General features: G+C 40.1%; 1 protein-coding gene across 14 annotated transcripts in view; it reads right to left on the bottom strand.

The window, feature by feature from the left end:
• ESRRG (estrogen related receptor gamma) overlaps window positions 1–16,574 on the bottom strand; it is a 640,838-nt gene that overhangs the window by 576,755 nt on the left and 47,509 nt on the right. For 3 of the 14 annotated variants that reach the window (XM_060297128.1, XM_060296747.1, XM_060296599.1), the window contains exon 1: window positions 7,949–8,247. The exons of 9 other annotated variants lie outside the window; for them this stretch is intronic. The gene's annotated coding sequence lies outside the window, so the exon portion shown is untranslated. Of the gene's footprint in view, window positions 1–6,675; window positions 6,697–7,948; window positions 8,248–16,574 lie in introns of those variants that run through there. 2 more of the 14 variants (XM_060296937.1, XM_060296695.1) reach the window with 2 other exon arrangements.

Here is a 16,574-nt window from a genome sequence, read left to right on the forward strand (position 1 = left end):
GAACCCCATCCGCTTTACAAACAGAGTGCCAGTCGGACATATCATGGGAGCAGCAGGCAACTCTCTGGGGAAGACACCATAGCATCTGGTGGACCCCAGGAGGCTAAAGTGCAAGAAGGCACAGGATTCTCTCCAGTGCCCAGCCTGGATTCTAGGGAAGAAAAGAACGTTGTAAACTATAGCCCGTACATCATTCCTTAAAGACCAGTTGATGGTATTCCAGATTTGAAGACAAGAGCAAAACCTGCATGAAAGGATCAACGTCTCCTTCCGTTTCCAAGAAAGGCCCTCATTATGTACACAGGTGTGACTTTTCCATCCATGTGTCCCCAAGTTCTTAGAAGTTGATTAAGCGATAACCATACCAATTAGAAGAGATCATCACAGGAAAGAGAAAAGTCTTTTTCTGGAGGGTCAAAAACCAGAGAATGACTTTCATATCTGTTATCAACTACTATGGTCTTAGGGAAATAATTTAACCTCTGCATAACTCATTTTCTTCATCTGTAAAATTGGGAATAAAAGGTGACTGACATAGCTCACAAGTTTTTTTTTTTTTGAAAATCCGTTCAATAAGAGAAGTAAAAACGAATTTTAAATAAAAAGCATTAAATATCTAATAACACTTTTAAACACCTAGTCTTCTGAACATAGATTAATCTAACTTATGTCTATAGTTGCAGAACCACAAGAGGACTTTAGAAAATCTCCACGTTAATGTCTATAAAAGCTAAAAGACAGTTCTAATATTATTTGTCTCCGTGTCAGTGTACCTATACTTCTCTCTCTTTATGAGTCTATATCATTGTATGAATCTTTATGCCTCAAAAGGCAGCAAAATGTAGCAGAACAATGCACTGGATTTAAAGGCAAAATACCATAGTGTAAATCCCCAATCCATTATTTCTGGTTGTGCTGTTTTGGACAAAAGAAGGTCTAAAATGAGGAAGGTGATTCCAGACCATCTACCTCCATGACTGCTTGACTGTTAAATGACAGGCATGTTAAATGACAGGCATGTGTGTCTGTCTCTCTCTCTCTTTCACTCTCCTCTTTCTCCTTTTCTTTCTCCTCCTCATTATTCATTATCCTTTTCCACCTCTGTCTCTTATCTCTTCCTGTCCTTAAAAATCAAATTAAAGTATATTTCCAGATTTTTCTGATTATCGAGTAAATAAATTAAATTGCTTTTTACTGTGATCATCTTCCCTGTTTCTAGTTTGAGTCTTCTGAATGTCCTAGAAGAAAGCCATTTCATGATTCTTGGGTCTCTTTCATTCCAGAAAATACACTTTTCCCACCACCTCTGCAAACTGTCTCCAACTTAGTGAGCAGTGTAGGGGAGATACGTAAAGAAGATTTTAAACTGGAGGCTTTTCTCTGTCACTCACTAGCTGGGCAAGTTCTATCATCTCTTATAGGCTCTATTTTCTCTTTTGTAAGATGGAGGTAACTATTTCGTAAGAATAATGGAAGAATTAAATCTATTAAGATACCATTTAAAACACATGACATAATGCCTTTTTCAACGGTTAAGTACACGATAAAGGCAGCTTGTACTGTGTGAAAACTGAAACACAGTTTTATGTATTAATGATACCATGGTTAACATTAAAAATGATAATTTTCAGAGGGAAAAATTCTCAAGGTAGGACGCTGCCCCATCAGATAGCTTGGAGACAAAAACGTCTAAAAATTGCTAACACTAGGGGTTCCCTGGTGATGCAGTGGTTAAGAATCCGCCTGCCAACGCAGGGGACACGGGTTCCATCCCTGGTCCTGGAAGATCCCACACGCCGTGGAGCAACTAAGCCCATGCGCCACAACTACTGAGCCTGCGCTCTAGAGAGCTCGCGAGCAACAACTACTGAGCCAGCGTGCCACAACTACTGAAGCCTGTGCGCCTAGAGCTCGTGCTCTGCAACAAGAGAAGCCACCGCAATGAGAAGCCCGTGCACCGCAATGAAGAGTAGCCCCCGCTCGCCACAACTAGAGAAAGCCCGCACACAGCAATGAAGACCCAACACAGCCAAAAATAAATAATATTAAAAAAAATAATTGCTAACACTTACTGTGTGCCAGACATTTTTCTTAGTACTTTTCATGTGTTAACTCGTTTAATCCTCACAACAACAGTATGAGGTGGGTACCACTATGACTCCAATTAAAGATGAGGGAATAGAGATTAAGAGTGGTTCAGTTACTTCCGTAGGTCATCACAGCTCGTGAGTGGTTGAACCAGAATTCAAACCCATGTATTCAATAGTTCCAGGTCTGGGATGTAAAGCACCTTTCAAAATCATGTTTCTCCAGGAAAGACGGCATCTTCTAGGCCAACTGGTATTTTGCCAGTAATTTGTTACCAGTAACAAAGTACTAAAGTCTGCCGATGATTTTCTTTTTAATTTAAATGAGTGTAGATGCACTTCTAATGGCACCAACTCTTACTCACCCACATTTGGACTTCCTCTCTAGTGTGGGAAAGAAAGCCGTGCAATCCAGACTAAAGCTGTGGGGACTCGTGTATAGTCCTGGGCTCATCTGTGGTATGTACACCTCACCGATCAGCATCTGTCATCACCACCACCACCATGATCATCACCACCATCGTGTTATTATTTATTGATCATCCTATCAGGCACGCAGTAATTCTTCACGTACATTTCTCTGTGTGTGTTAAAGCAGAAGAAAAAGGTTGAAAACCATTGAGCTACTCTATTCCAGATGGCTTCTTAAAAGCCTTTCCTCGTAATTCTACCCTACACGAAGACTCCACCACCAACCTTGAAAAAACAAAGAATGACGATAATATTTACTGATATCTATCTTGTGTCAAGCATAAGCTTAGGTACTTTCCACATGTAATCTTATTTAATCCACACAACAAACCTAAACTATAAGCATTATTCTTATTGCTTAGTTATCACCACTGATTAATTATTTTGATCTCAATTTTACAGTGAGGAAAACCACAGCTCAGATGGCTTGGTAACTTTCCCAAGGCTCACAGAGCTTCTAAATTATGGCTTCAGGGTTAGAACGAGACCTATGTGACTCTTTTGAGCAACCTCTTTAAGATAGTCTTACTATTCCCTAAACCGGATTTTTTTTTCCCAATGTGATATAAACTCTTTTGTAGTCTATTCACTGAAAGCCAGGAGCCCTCAAAAGAGTGCCATCCTGGGAGTCAGACACCCCAAGTTCTAGCCCTGGTTGTACAACTCATAAGTTGTGTGACTTTGGACAAGTCATTCATCCATCTAATTTTTTTTTTTTTTTGGTCACACCACATGCAACATGTGGGATCTTAGTTCCCCAACCAGGGATCGAACCCGCACCCTCAGCAGTGGAAGCGTGGAGCCCTAACCACTGGACAGCCAGGGAAGTCCCCATTCATCCATTTAAAATGAACAGTTTCCAGCTCTAATTCTACACTCTCTGATCTCCCCAAAATAGATACCAGACACCCATCCTCACTCCTATGATATCGGATTCTAATCTCAGGCTTTCTCTCTGCCCTTTGAAGAGAAGATTACGGAGAGGGGCCCGCTGCATGAGTGCACTTGTTGACCAGACCATCAGACGAGGGTGGTTAAAGAGAAAGTTGGCTGGGAAGTGTGAGAAAGTCATCCACCTTGCAGCTGTCCCGGCCTGAACACTACCATGGATAAACAAGAGCCCCTCTCTAGAGATTCCTGCTGGCACCTTGTCTTCATTCCTTTCTGGAAAAAAAAAAAAAATCATATCCCTGTGAAGAATGTATTGCCTTCGACACACAACTGCCAAAACCCCAACTGTAGGCAAAACCCATCTGACAAAATCCCTTAACTGCTTTGATTCCGATCTTAAAGGAGATTAGTTGTTGGAAGGTCACAGAGAAACCAACCTACTGCACATTGCAGCCTGGGGTTTCAAAGCTCTCACTACTAAGGGGATCTCCATACCCCATGCCCCTTCCCTCCATGCCGTTTAATCAATGAATCAACAAATAGCTACCGAACGAGGCTTCCCTGGAGTCTGCAGGTCACTTCAGATGTGCTTCTCCAGTTCAATAGCGGGAGAAAGAAAAACAGATTTTTCTGACTCTTCTTAAAGTTTCCATTTATAAAACCAGGACTAACATAAAAAGACTGTGGGTCTCCTCTCCCTCTTTTTCTGTTCCCTGAACGCTTCTGATTCACAACGAAAAAGTAAATGCTATAGAGTTGAGAGAATATACAAGAGATAAAAGGAGGGCAGGAGAGAAGGAAGGAAGGAGGGAGGGAAGGAAGGAAAGAGGGAGGGAAGGGAGAGAGAAAGGAAGGAGAGAATCAGAACCTTAGATTTCAGGAAGGTCAAAGGACACAGTAAACATGTAGACAATCCTCTCAAGATAAACCATAATGAAAAAGAATATGAAAAAACCGTAATGGAAAGAATATGATAAACCGTAATGGAAAAGAATATGTATGTTATAACTGAATCCCTTTGCTATACGCAGAAATTAACACACCATGGTAAGTAACTATACTTCAATAAAATTTTTGAAAAAAGAAATGTCTCTTTGGTAGTGTCTAATTAGCTAGCCTGTTAATTATTACTGCTCTTTAGTAGATATGATTATCATTGAGAACTAGTTACCACTAGTTTTAAGCTTGTAGGATTGATGTAATGATGAATATCTTATACCTCTAGGTGTTTTTCTGCTCTCAACTCTAGCAATAGGATCATAGATAAAATGTGCATGTTACCGCAATAGCCATAGTTACCAGAAATCATAAACACAAAAAAATTAATTGGTTTTCCTGCATAACTTGCATGAAAATGAAAAAATACATGGCAAAAAGATACTACTTTAGGCTTTTAGCAAATGTTATATAAAAACACTACACTAGGCTACAAACTAAATCACCATCTCCCAAGTGATGACCAGTTACTGCGTGTACAACCGTCACTAGAACAGGACCAACCCATGATGTGAATATTGTCTTTTTCTGACCCAGCATTTAGAGCAGGATTCTACTTCCCCAAATGTTTCCTCGGTCAAATATAATAATGAAACTAGGAACAGCTTATGAAGCACTTACTATATGCCAGACGTGGTGGGAAATAGTAATACTTTCTATGCATTAGCTCAGTTAACCCTTTCACCCGCCCGTTGGTGTGCATTACCCTCCTCAATCTGCAGATGACAAGGTGGCAGCTCAGAGAGACGGTCACTTTGCTCAAAATCTTAAGCATAACGAGGTCCAGAGCAAAGACTCTAACCCACGTCTGACTCCACCGTCTGTGCTTCTAACCACCTTGTAGTTGATACTTTATTCCTGTTCTTCAACGTGGAGAATCAAGGCTGGGAAAAGTAAAAATAATGTATTTTATTATCATTTACCCAAAACCTCACCTGGACTTGGTGTTCCCCTGTCAGCTTCAAATTGCTCCTCCCTGGCCCCCAACATGAATGACTACAGTTTCTTCTTTTGTTTCTTTTTGATAAGCAAAGCTAATACTAGAATAGCTAACAAACCATGCGACCGCAGACAACTAAAACATTCTGAAGAATTCTTCAGTCTAAGCATGCGATGAGGCACTCCAACATCTTAAAAAACTCATTTAAAAAAAAAAAAAAAGCTTAAATATAAGTACTATGTTAACACTCACAGGTATAAACAAAGAGTCCACTAGGTAAAACTCCTGAGTGTATATAGAGAAGGCTGATGCTCTGATATCTTACTGAGCTTCTAAATTACAACCCCCATGCTTTTTTCATGTGCCGATGGGGTCTATCGTAGTGAAGGTATTAATAGAAAAATAAACGCCCCAACTTCTTTTATTCAGTATGACATCTATATGTGTACAATCACGCATCTATTCAGAAGTACCTGCATGGTAAAAGGAGGTAAAATATAAACACAGCATGATCTTTTGTTCCAAGATGATACGATGATTTCGACCATCTGTGCGCAGAAGGTGGTATGGCTCAAGAGACCAGCTCAGGTCTGTTTCACCTTGACACACAACACATATAGAGACAGACCTTTGCTCAAGGTGCCTGGGGTTGTCTGCGACAGTGACTCTGAGCCCCTTCTCTCGTGCCCACTAGGTACCAACTCGGGACCACCCTCCAAATCTGGCTTCTAAGCGCCCCTTTTTCTCCCAGACTCTGAAGACTAGAGTTTCTTCTTTCATTGCCTTTGACTAAGCACAGCTGGGATCAGTACCAAACAAGCCATGAGGGTAGCACTTGACACAGGTACAGTGTGCTAATGTTTCTTGGTTGAAGGCACGTTTATGAACACTTCAGTCATTTTCACGCACGGAAACCATTTCTACCAGAGAAATGCAAATCGTATTGTAAAAGCTCGTCCTTGTAGAACTCAGCAAAGGTCTGCGTGGATGCAAACCTAGAGGTTAGACACAGCACTTCTCCCGGTATCTGCATGTGCTCATTACCATATTGCAGGAGTTGCTTCTAAAGCCAATAAGAGTTTTCAGAAACACCGAGGTTACGAAATAATCCAGAGGCTTCAGAAGGCAGAGAAAAGACAGTTGCATCCCGTAAAGGCTAAGGAACAAAATGACCTATTCCTCTTACATCAAAGCTTGAGGACTTCTAGAACGCAATTAGCATGACCTTCCATGAAGGAAGCCCAGGAAGACGCAGATGTCCTTCTGGTTTCTAAAAAGGAAGGTACTTACCCTGAAAATCCACCAGTCACCACACTTTGCCCAGAATTACCCTGGCCACCCTTCTCCACGGAAGCAGAGCATGGGACCTGCCAAGTCTGTGGAGACATCTACTTGGGTGGGTTGGGAATAGGCGAGGTGGGGGAGAAAAGACAGACTTTCCCTTTAAAACCGAACAGAAGCTGATACCACATCACATGACCTTTTACCGTAATTTCTATTAAAATCATTTCATGTCTGGTTGCCTCTGCTCTCCTGGCTCATTTGTATTGTTTACAACAAGTCATTGCACTGGCAGTGAGTGGTGGCTGAATCCATGGTTACCCGTTTTTACATCCACTAGTTAAATGGAATGCAGCTCTGCTGTGGGTTTCAGGGAACCAGCTCTTAAGAAACCACAGTCCAGCTATCAATCAGCCTAATCTGAGAGAAATTAATCTTATAAACCTAAGTATTGGTACATATTAAAAATTGATAGCAAAGGGGCACGAGCTTTTATTGGCTGGAGTTATGAAAGTGGACAAGCTGACATCTGACTTAGAGCTTCAGAGTATTCAGTCTGTGGTCTCCATCTGACAGCCATTCACGTTGTGCAGCTAAACAGCTTTCAAGGGTAATACGACCACCGTTTAAAACAAACCCACCCACCCCCTCCCAAATTCTGTGAGCATTCCTTTCACTGGTTGTTCTTAGGATCGAGAGAGTGCCTAAACACAGGTTTAACCAGACTGCAATCTAGCAAAGTAACTTAAACAGATACATAAGCCAGTAAAACATCACACAGACAGCACTGGGTAGGATTCAATTAAGACAAAACCTCAGCGGAATGCTCACTATGAGTAAATGAAAACTGCAAACTAATATGTTTTATTGAGAGCGAGAACGGTCCGAATTCATTCTACTGTCCATGAATTTAGGTGGTTAATTCTTTTAAAAACATTCCCCAAAGCAAACTTGTTTCTCAAGATGGACATGCCCAGCAATTATCATTCCTAATCAAAATTTAGAAGTTTTATAGTTTAATGCCCACCATCACCATCCCACAAGTCACATCTCCATGCTAAATGAGAACAGCAAATAGTTAAAGCTAACATATTACATACAACCCCATCTACTGCAAAGTCACTGTATCAGAAGCTAGAATTGATTTGTTTTCTCAGAACGAATTGAAAATGAATGTAACAAAACGTCGGAAAAATCCCTCTTGCCCTGCTAATCGGATATTGTATAATGGTTGATTGCAGCTCTGCCCTGTCCTCTTGCTGCCTAAATCATACATACTTACACGTTCTGGGTTCTTCCAAGAGTTTGGTGCAGTTTCAAGGACAAATGTCTTAAGGAAGCCTCTCTACTGTGCAGCAGGGAGCCTAGCTCGGATCTGATGACAAGAGCAGGGTGCTCAATCTGACAACAGAGAAGGAAAGTTCCTGCGTGGAGAGGAGGTCTTGGAAAGTCTCGGGGTTAAAAAGGCTGCTTTAAATGTGCTGGTTGATCTGCTCCCTGGTTGTGTATACACAGTAGCAGCTGATCTGTGTTTGCAGCCCTGCAGAAAGGAACCTTTACTGAAAACCAATGGCATCACATTTCAGCGGAGCTCGTGCCAAGGGCTGGAGAGCAGAGCCACCTTTGACAACTTCACACAGTTCAACCCAGCAGACTTACCACAGATCGGGGAGGAGCATGGAAAGCATCGCCCCTCCCACCCCACCCCAGGTTTCATCTCGACTATATTAGCGCAGTTCCTGGGAAACTAAACACTGTTACTGGCTGGACTCTGCTAACAGTGCAAGGTATTCTCTGGACTTACCTTAAATATAGTCCCTAATCTCTGCTGTCCTGACCTCCTATGTACTGTATTTTCACAGAATTTTTAAAAATGAATCCCAATTTTTAAAATGCATTCCCCTCAATTTCTTATACAAACCTTCAGATCCACAGTGGGTTACTACTAATCCTGTGTTGAGTATTTCAGGCTCCCTGGACATTGCTCACAAATAAACAGAGGAAAACATAACATAGGACTGGGGACGGGGTTACCTAGTTCTCTATTCTGCTTTCCAAATTCAGAGGCTGGAGTTTTCAAATTCCTGTTTGGTTGGGGGCCATCTTATTACTGTTGATTCTAAACTAGGCACAACTGTAAAATTTCACTCCAGTAGAACCTACTGATAGAATAAGGCTGGTGGGATGTTAGGGGCAGGCAAGCCATGCAGAACGTGAATATGCTGTTTGGTATTGGCATCACCTTCTTTACCACCTGATCATGGAGGAGAATGGAAATTCCAGACCTTGCCAACTCTGAGAGGGAAAGTTAAGAGAGTGTACGAGACAGAGGGGGCTCGGGGACTTGGTGCGGGTTGCTGGAGAAAACTTAATCCAAGTCACTGGTTAACCACTTCAGCATCTGTGTGTGCCTCACTGCCCCTCCTCTCCCTTCTGTCCCAATGACAAGCCTAGGTAATGGTATATTATATGGTATTTTCTCACGATTTTGCACCTTACTTCAAAGGGTGGGAATCAGGACTGACAGTTCAACAAAAGGCCACGTTAAATGTGTCAGGCAGCACCGGGAAGTGTTCTCCTACTTCTCTGAAAGCTGGCCCATGAGCTGCCTGGGCAACTGGTAAGTTATCCAAGGCCTTTGCTTTTCATTTTGCCCACACTAAGGTTCAGGCGTAATGATAATTTCCGACCCTGTAGTGTAATGATAGCTTCCTAACATGACCCTACTACAGTCTACCTACATGAGATTGGAGTTGCTTAAAATCTCTGAACTTCTGTTTTCTCATTTGTGAAATGGAGACAATATATATCTACCATACAAGATTATTGGGAAGATTTAAAGAATAACATAGGTCAAGGGCTGTCCCCAGTGCCTGACACGCATGCATTTGCCAACATTTACTGAGCCCCCTCTCAGAACCAGGCCCAGTGCCAGACTCGGGGGTACAAGGTCAGCTGAGACACGGCCCCTACTCTCAAGTGCAATGCTATCAGTGTCCTTCCTCCCCCCCTCCTGGAATTTGTGTAATCTCTATCATAAAGCACAAAAACACTTTCAAATACTTGGTCTCATTTGATTCTCGTGACAATCCTAGGAGACAGATGAAACTATGCCCAATTTGTAAATGGTAAAACTATGGCTTAAAGAGGTGAGAGTCACACAGCCAGTAAATGATAGCCTGAACCTCAACCCAAGCTCTGATTCTGTCGCAATACATATGACTCTGTCACATGGCTTCATTTTCTGCACCATGCTATATTGGACTGTTATCTTAATAGTTTAATGTGTGTTATTATATTCCCCTAAAGATAGTGTAATTCCCTTAAAGAGAGGAACTATATCTTAAAATTACTTTGTATTCTCTACCAGACCTAACCTGATGCTAAACACATTATGTGTTTAATACATTTTCCTAAATGTAAAAGAAACTCAAGCTGGGTCCATTTTACTCTCTATGATCAATCTCATAAGAGGCTACAGCTTCTCAACAAAGAGTGGTTTGGAGGTTATTTGTGGCCTTCCAGAGTTCATGCTAGGTTTTCAGTTACTTTCAAATAATTACACACATATCAAAGTTTTTAACACTGACTCATAACTAAATCACCCAAATATTGTTTTCTCCATTTGGTTAGCATATATTCTATATGTTGAGGACTAAAGAATTTTGGTAAGAGCCACTGAATATTTACTTTTAGATTCCAACTTGATCCCAAGACATCTCTTGATTTCTAGGTTCACTTCAGTTTCTAGGTTTGACAGATCACAAAGTATAGAATTCTGTTGATCATTATCTTGTGAATTAGAGCAGAGCACAGGACCAACCTCAGGTAAAGTCCAAGCAGATTTTTGAATCTGCTTTTTAAAGATATATTGTCTAAACAAGCAGCCCAAATTTCTTGAATACTTCTTGATCTACTGCTTCACTTCAGGCTTTGAAGTGTAGGCCATTTCTGATGGAAGAATTGGCTAAACGTTTATCAGTGAACCCTACATAAAAATAAAAATATTCTTGAGAGATCTGTATAGAATTTAGAATTTGGAGTTCAGCTGATGTATTGCATTAATCAGTTCTGTTATAGCCTGGAAATCTTTTTTTAAATGGAATTTATATTAGTATTAATTAGTATTTACTGCCAAACCATGATTCCTTCAGCCTTAACAAAAATCCAGGAAGTTTAGATGAATATCAGCGTCCTGGCAAAAGTGGGAATGACAGGCAATGTTCGAGACAAAGAAAACAGTTATTGGATACATTGCTTTTGTTTCCAAAGTCATTCACTTGTGTATTAGACAAGCTGTGGCCAACTGTAAAGCAAGTAAATATGTTCCTGTGCACTGGCATAGCATACATTAGAATTATCAGGCCCGCTCTTTTCAACCGGCCAGCTGCATACTACTTCCTGCTTCCTCCCTAAATAAAAGAATATGTAATGAACCCACCACAGTTCTTGGGCCACAATGGACAAGAAACATGCCTACCAAAGACCACTCTGGAGCTAAACGAATTGGCCTAAGCCTTTGTCACACCTGGTCAGCACGGAGAACCGCTTGACCCAATGACTTTTCCTCACCACCTAAAACTAGGTAGAACTTCCAAGCACTTTTATACACATGAGTCTCACTCAACTCTCACAACCATCTTGGAAGCACATGCTTTTCTTATTTACACGTTTACCGATAAGACAAATTCAGAGAACTTAATAATTTCACAAGATCAAAACAGGCAATGAGTGGCCTAGCAAATATTTCAAAATGGATGCACAAACTCTAATTCCAACGTTTTTCCACATAACTCACATACTGTACTTTCTCTTCAGGAAGAATATGCATGCCTTAGCTTCCCTCTTTTGCCTTTTGGTTTCCCAACCTACTGATCAGTTAAATGCAGACCAAGCCATCCATCTCTCTCTCTCTCTCTCTCTTTCTCTATCTCATTCATACACACACACACACACACACGCACACACCACACATACCCCCATATGCCCCTTTTCTACCTTCAACCACCTTCCATCTTTTCTTCTCTCACATCTTGACCAATCACTTCAGAGCATAATTTTTTCTCTCCGTTTTTTCTCACTCTCTCACTTTTCAATACTGGTTGTCAAAAAACAAATCTTATTACAGGTGAGGAACTTAGGAGTACTGCTAATGTTACACTATGCCCAGGGAAAGAAATACTTTGCAGCCAGTCTCTAAAAATCCTGGAAGTTTCTAAAAATCCCTTGCATAAAATATTAAAAAAAAAAATCCCTTTCAGATACTCTGCAATAGTTTCCACCTATCTTTTTAACTTCCATTTATATGTGTATTCTCTTAAACATCAACCCTCCAGAATTTAGATAAATGATAAACTATCATCAGTTTTATGGCTTTTCTGTTACGTTTATCACTTGTTTCATAACAGAACTGTTTTTCACATTTTTTTCTCAACGATATACAATAATTCACCTCAGTAAGTAACATAAGCTTTTATGGTTTAGCCTAGAAAAATCATCTGCATTTAAGATTATTTTCTGTGAAAAAAAAGTATATATCTAATAATTAGTCTATAAATGAAAAATTTCAGTGTAAACTTGAGTGGCTAAATTTCATGAGGCTTTCATTTCAAACCCCTGAACCGGAGCTTAGTTACTACTCTACACACTAATATCTCCAGTCATGGCATAAGGCCATACTTATGTAAATAATTAGCTTATAGAATAGAAATAAACAGGAGTATGATTAATTGGTTTATTCATTATTAATCAATCACTTAATTCAGAATCACTGGAGACCATCAAGTCATATCCCTTCATTTCAGAAATAAAAAAACAGGGCTTCCCTGGTGGTGCAGTGGTTGAGAGTCCGCCTGCCGATGCAGGGGACACGGGTTCGTGCCCCGGTCCGGGAGGATCCCACATGCCGCGGAGCGGCCAGGCCCGTGAGCCATGGCCGCTGAGCCTGCGCGTCCGGAGCCTGTGCTCCGCAACGGGAGAGGCCACAACAGTGAGAGGCCCGCGTATCGCAAAAAAAAAAAAAAAAAAAAAAGAAAGAAAGAAACAAAGGGTCACGGTTCTCGGATGAAGACGGCAACCGGATCATAGTATAAACTCTGCTCAGGACCATTTTGACTGTCCCTGAGCTGAAGATCGATGTTCAGTAATGTACACATTAGCTAAAAAACACAAATTTCTAACTTTGATGGATCCAAAGGGCCCTCCGGTATTATGTCCCATTGTTTCAACCTTTGGAAAATAAATGTTCACCCTAAATAGAACATGGATTTCTAATAACTGAATTAAACTGTTCATCTAAATAGCCAACTTTGGATTTCTCTCCGCACGTAATAACTTGGAAAAATATATAGCCTGTGTTTACTAGAGCACTATAGCCACAGTCTCTAAGAAGAGCTATAACTCGCTAACAATTTTCCTGATTTATGTTTGAAAACATACAGGGCATGAAATGATTTCAGCAACCTTACATTTTCCTCAAGAACACTGGTAGGCAGAAGACAGATTCTAAAAATCCTGTTGGATTGCTTGTTACAGCTCCTTTTTTAATAGAAATGTGTCATAAGCAATTATACATGCCCCACTAAAAAAAAAAAAGCATCATTAGGTTTTTCTCCATTAAGAAAGGAAAAAAGAAAAAAGGAAGGAAGAGGAGGGAAAGAGGAAGGGAGAAAGGAAAGGAAAGAGAAAGAAAACTCTGGTAAAAGAATCTATTTTCATATTACGTTTACCTGATTGCCTTCTTGAGTAAGAAAATGCAATAGATATTCTTCCAAAGAACAGCTTATAGATAACGTATGGTTATAAACTGTAACACACTATACAAATGTTAGTTATTTCTGTGGTTAGTATTTAACATACATGGAAATTTACCTCACGATCTATAATTGTGCTAATGAAAACAAGTATTTGTGAATATGATATTGGTCATAAAATCAGCCTTATTAATCTAATATATCTTAGAGTGAGATCAAATTGAAATGGGTCACTCTGGTAACACAGGTATCTGGAAACACTGTTTATCCTACCACATAGGTGTCAGACTAGGAGTACAAAAGTTTTGCTGTGCTTCATATGAAGCTAGCATTCTGAATTTGAATCTTCCAAACAGTAAAAGATCACTGTGCCAGATATGCTGCATATTTTCCAAGTTAAAAACAAAAATTCATTTGTGTAAGGAAAATAAAACAAGCGCATTCATTAATTAGCATCCTTTAAAGGGTCCTATCCAGGTTATTTATTTTAGCAGACGGGTCACCTGAAACAGCTATAAGTGTCCTTAAGTAAATAAAATAGCTTTGATTCTCCAGGGTCTTGCATTTTACCACAGGAATTCTAAACACATTTAACCCTCTTTTGCGGTAACTATGATCATTCCTTTGTTTCCATGAACAAAGCATCTGTCGTAATAGAAGTATAAACAGAGGCCTGATTTAAAACTATCAATGATTCTTCTTCACAACCACAGGAATTATCGAGCATAATGGTATAAATACATTATAAAATATCTGTACATGGTGTACATATCAGAGGGAGAGTGGGAGGTGGGATTTACACCCAATACGATGCAGCAAGTCAGCTAAGGGAGGAGTGGGCCTTCACAATTAGAAATCATTCAGGGTTGAGTGAATGAATGGCATCTAATTGCCAAGGAAAAGAAAACTGTCCTAGCTGTGTGATAAAGACACACAGGGTCTTAGCATCATCACAATGTCTACTTAGAGAATTTTTATTTAATGATTTGCAAAGATATTCCCAGTTACCTGAATCTGAAGATCCCAAATCATTAGGTTGTGTGTCTACATTCTATTTCAAAAGACTGAATTAGTTTCTGCAATCGTCTCTCAAAAGAAGGCCTCACAGGATCTGGCTCTCCTTTTTGGCCACCACTACCACTGATTCCAAAACAAAATACTCTTACAAATTAGGTTCAAAATAATCAAAAGAAGATGGTTCCAGAGAAAGATCCTTCAACTTTCCTACAGCACCTGCCCCCATCTGCTAACCTGAGAGCATAAGAAGTACATAGAACGCCTATGTAATTCCCTCCTCTGATTCCTAAGGCCCGCTTACTCTACTGGAATGGCAATGCTAACCTTAAAACTAAATTGCAAAGCAGAATTATTTCACAGCTTTTAAAAAGTGACAAGAGAAAATTTCTTTGTTGGCACAAGAGGTACGTTATTTTGACTTTATAGAGATATTTTCAGTGAATTTCAAAAAATCACAGTACTATGAAACTCAGTCATCGTTTCTTCGAAACGACAGATTCTGTTGTTCAAGGAAAAATTTGCAGTTGGTTTCCTCATACCAGTGGTTCAACGGAAGGATTCACCAACTGCTCCCTGGAGGAAACAGATCTTCATTTAAATGGAGATACAGTGTTTCCAAACGCACAGTACCTAGAAGGCAGATACTGTCAAGCTTTCTTAGTGAGACTAACTCAAATTGTATTAGGTACGTTTCGAGGCTGTAGCTCTCTCCATCGCATAGGGCTCCGTCTGTTTCCATAACTTTTCTTTTTCCTCTGTGCATTCTTTGTAGTATTTGTCCCAAGAAGTTAAAATTAAACCTTTCTCCACTGCAAAGTCCCCGCACTAGCAGCCAGCCATTACTACTGTACACATCATTTCTGATGTGTACAGAAAAAGACCACAGAAGATAGGTTGGCCAGAAATGTTAAATAATTGAAAAGTATAATGGCTTAATAGAGGAGTAGGCTTAGTTGACAATGCAGCCAATTTAAAGCCATAAAGATACTGTGTAAGAATGTTATCTTGTGGTTGACCATCACATAGCCTATCTATTATTCAAAAGTATCTCAACATTGTTTTTCTTCATTAACGTGGTTTTTGGCATTTCCCTCAAAATCCTTCTGTTCCCACAGTTTTCCAACAATTTTGAAACAAATACAAAATTCCTACTTTATGTCATAAATTCCCCTCACTGGGATAATGAGATCTCCAGTGTCTAATTGAAACCAATTTATAGATCAACCTGCAAGGCATACTTTAACTTCCTCGGATGTGATTTGTTTTGCATTGAACACAGTCAAGCATGCCTGCTGTTGAAAAATAAACAAATAAAACAGGGCTAAAGCTACTTGCATGGACACATCTGCAAACAAAGGAGAACCTCATAAATAACCTCCTTTCCTGTGACACAGTAATCCAGGGATTTGTCTATATTAGCAAATGTCATTGGGGCCTAAGGAAAGTTTTGCCTTGAGTGTTCAGCTAAGGTACATAGCAAGTCCGTGAAGGAGAAAAAAAAAGACACACTTAGGATCAATTTCAAACATAAGCCCATTACCTCTGGCAGGCTCTTGTGAAAATTCTAGCTGCTTCTGAAATGTCCCTGTAAACAAGGTTGCTGAGAACAGCCCCAGTTAGTCTTCTCAGCAACACTTTCCCTCCCAGCCCTTCCACTGCCTGCCAACGAGGTTAGTTATACCTCATCTTGCTGCCCTGCCATTCTCATGCTGATTCAAATTCAGAACTCAAAATGAGAGATGAAATATCTTCCAGATCACTTAATATTGAAATCCTGTTGCAGTAATAAGTGGTGCTCAGTTGGAGCTGGGAACGTGGAACTCTCTTGGTAACCTTTTAATTTCTGGAAAAATTGTACAGAATAAATTGAGTGGCACAGACATGGAAACCAAATGGATTGATCTGCTCTCTGTTGTTAAAGCACCACCCATCAGAAGGTCTCTTTGCTCCCTTGGCAATCTCCCCTTTAAAAAGACCAGCAGGTTTCCGTATACATCATGCACAAAGATTTCAATGCTATTTTGATTTATTAAAGAAAAGAAATGATCTTTTATCTACATTCATCTCCCCAGTCAACGGATAGTTCTATGTGTTATATGATACCATTCTCAATATAAAAACTTCTAATTCTCTATAACA

Source organism: Globicephala melas, chromosome 1, assembly GCF_963455315.2.
Source record: "Globicephala melas chromosome 1, mGloMel1.2, whole genome shotgun sequence".
In the NCBI taxonomy this organism is placed as follows: domain Eukaryota; kingdom Metazoa; phylum Chordata; class Mammalia; order Artiodactyla; family Delphinidae; genus Globicephala; species Globicephala melas.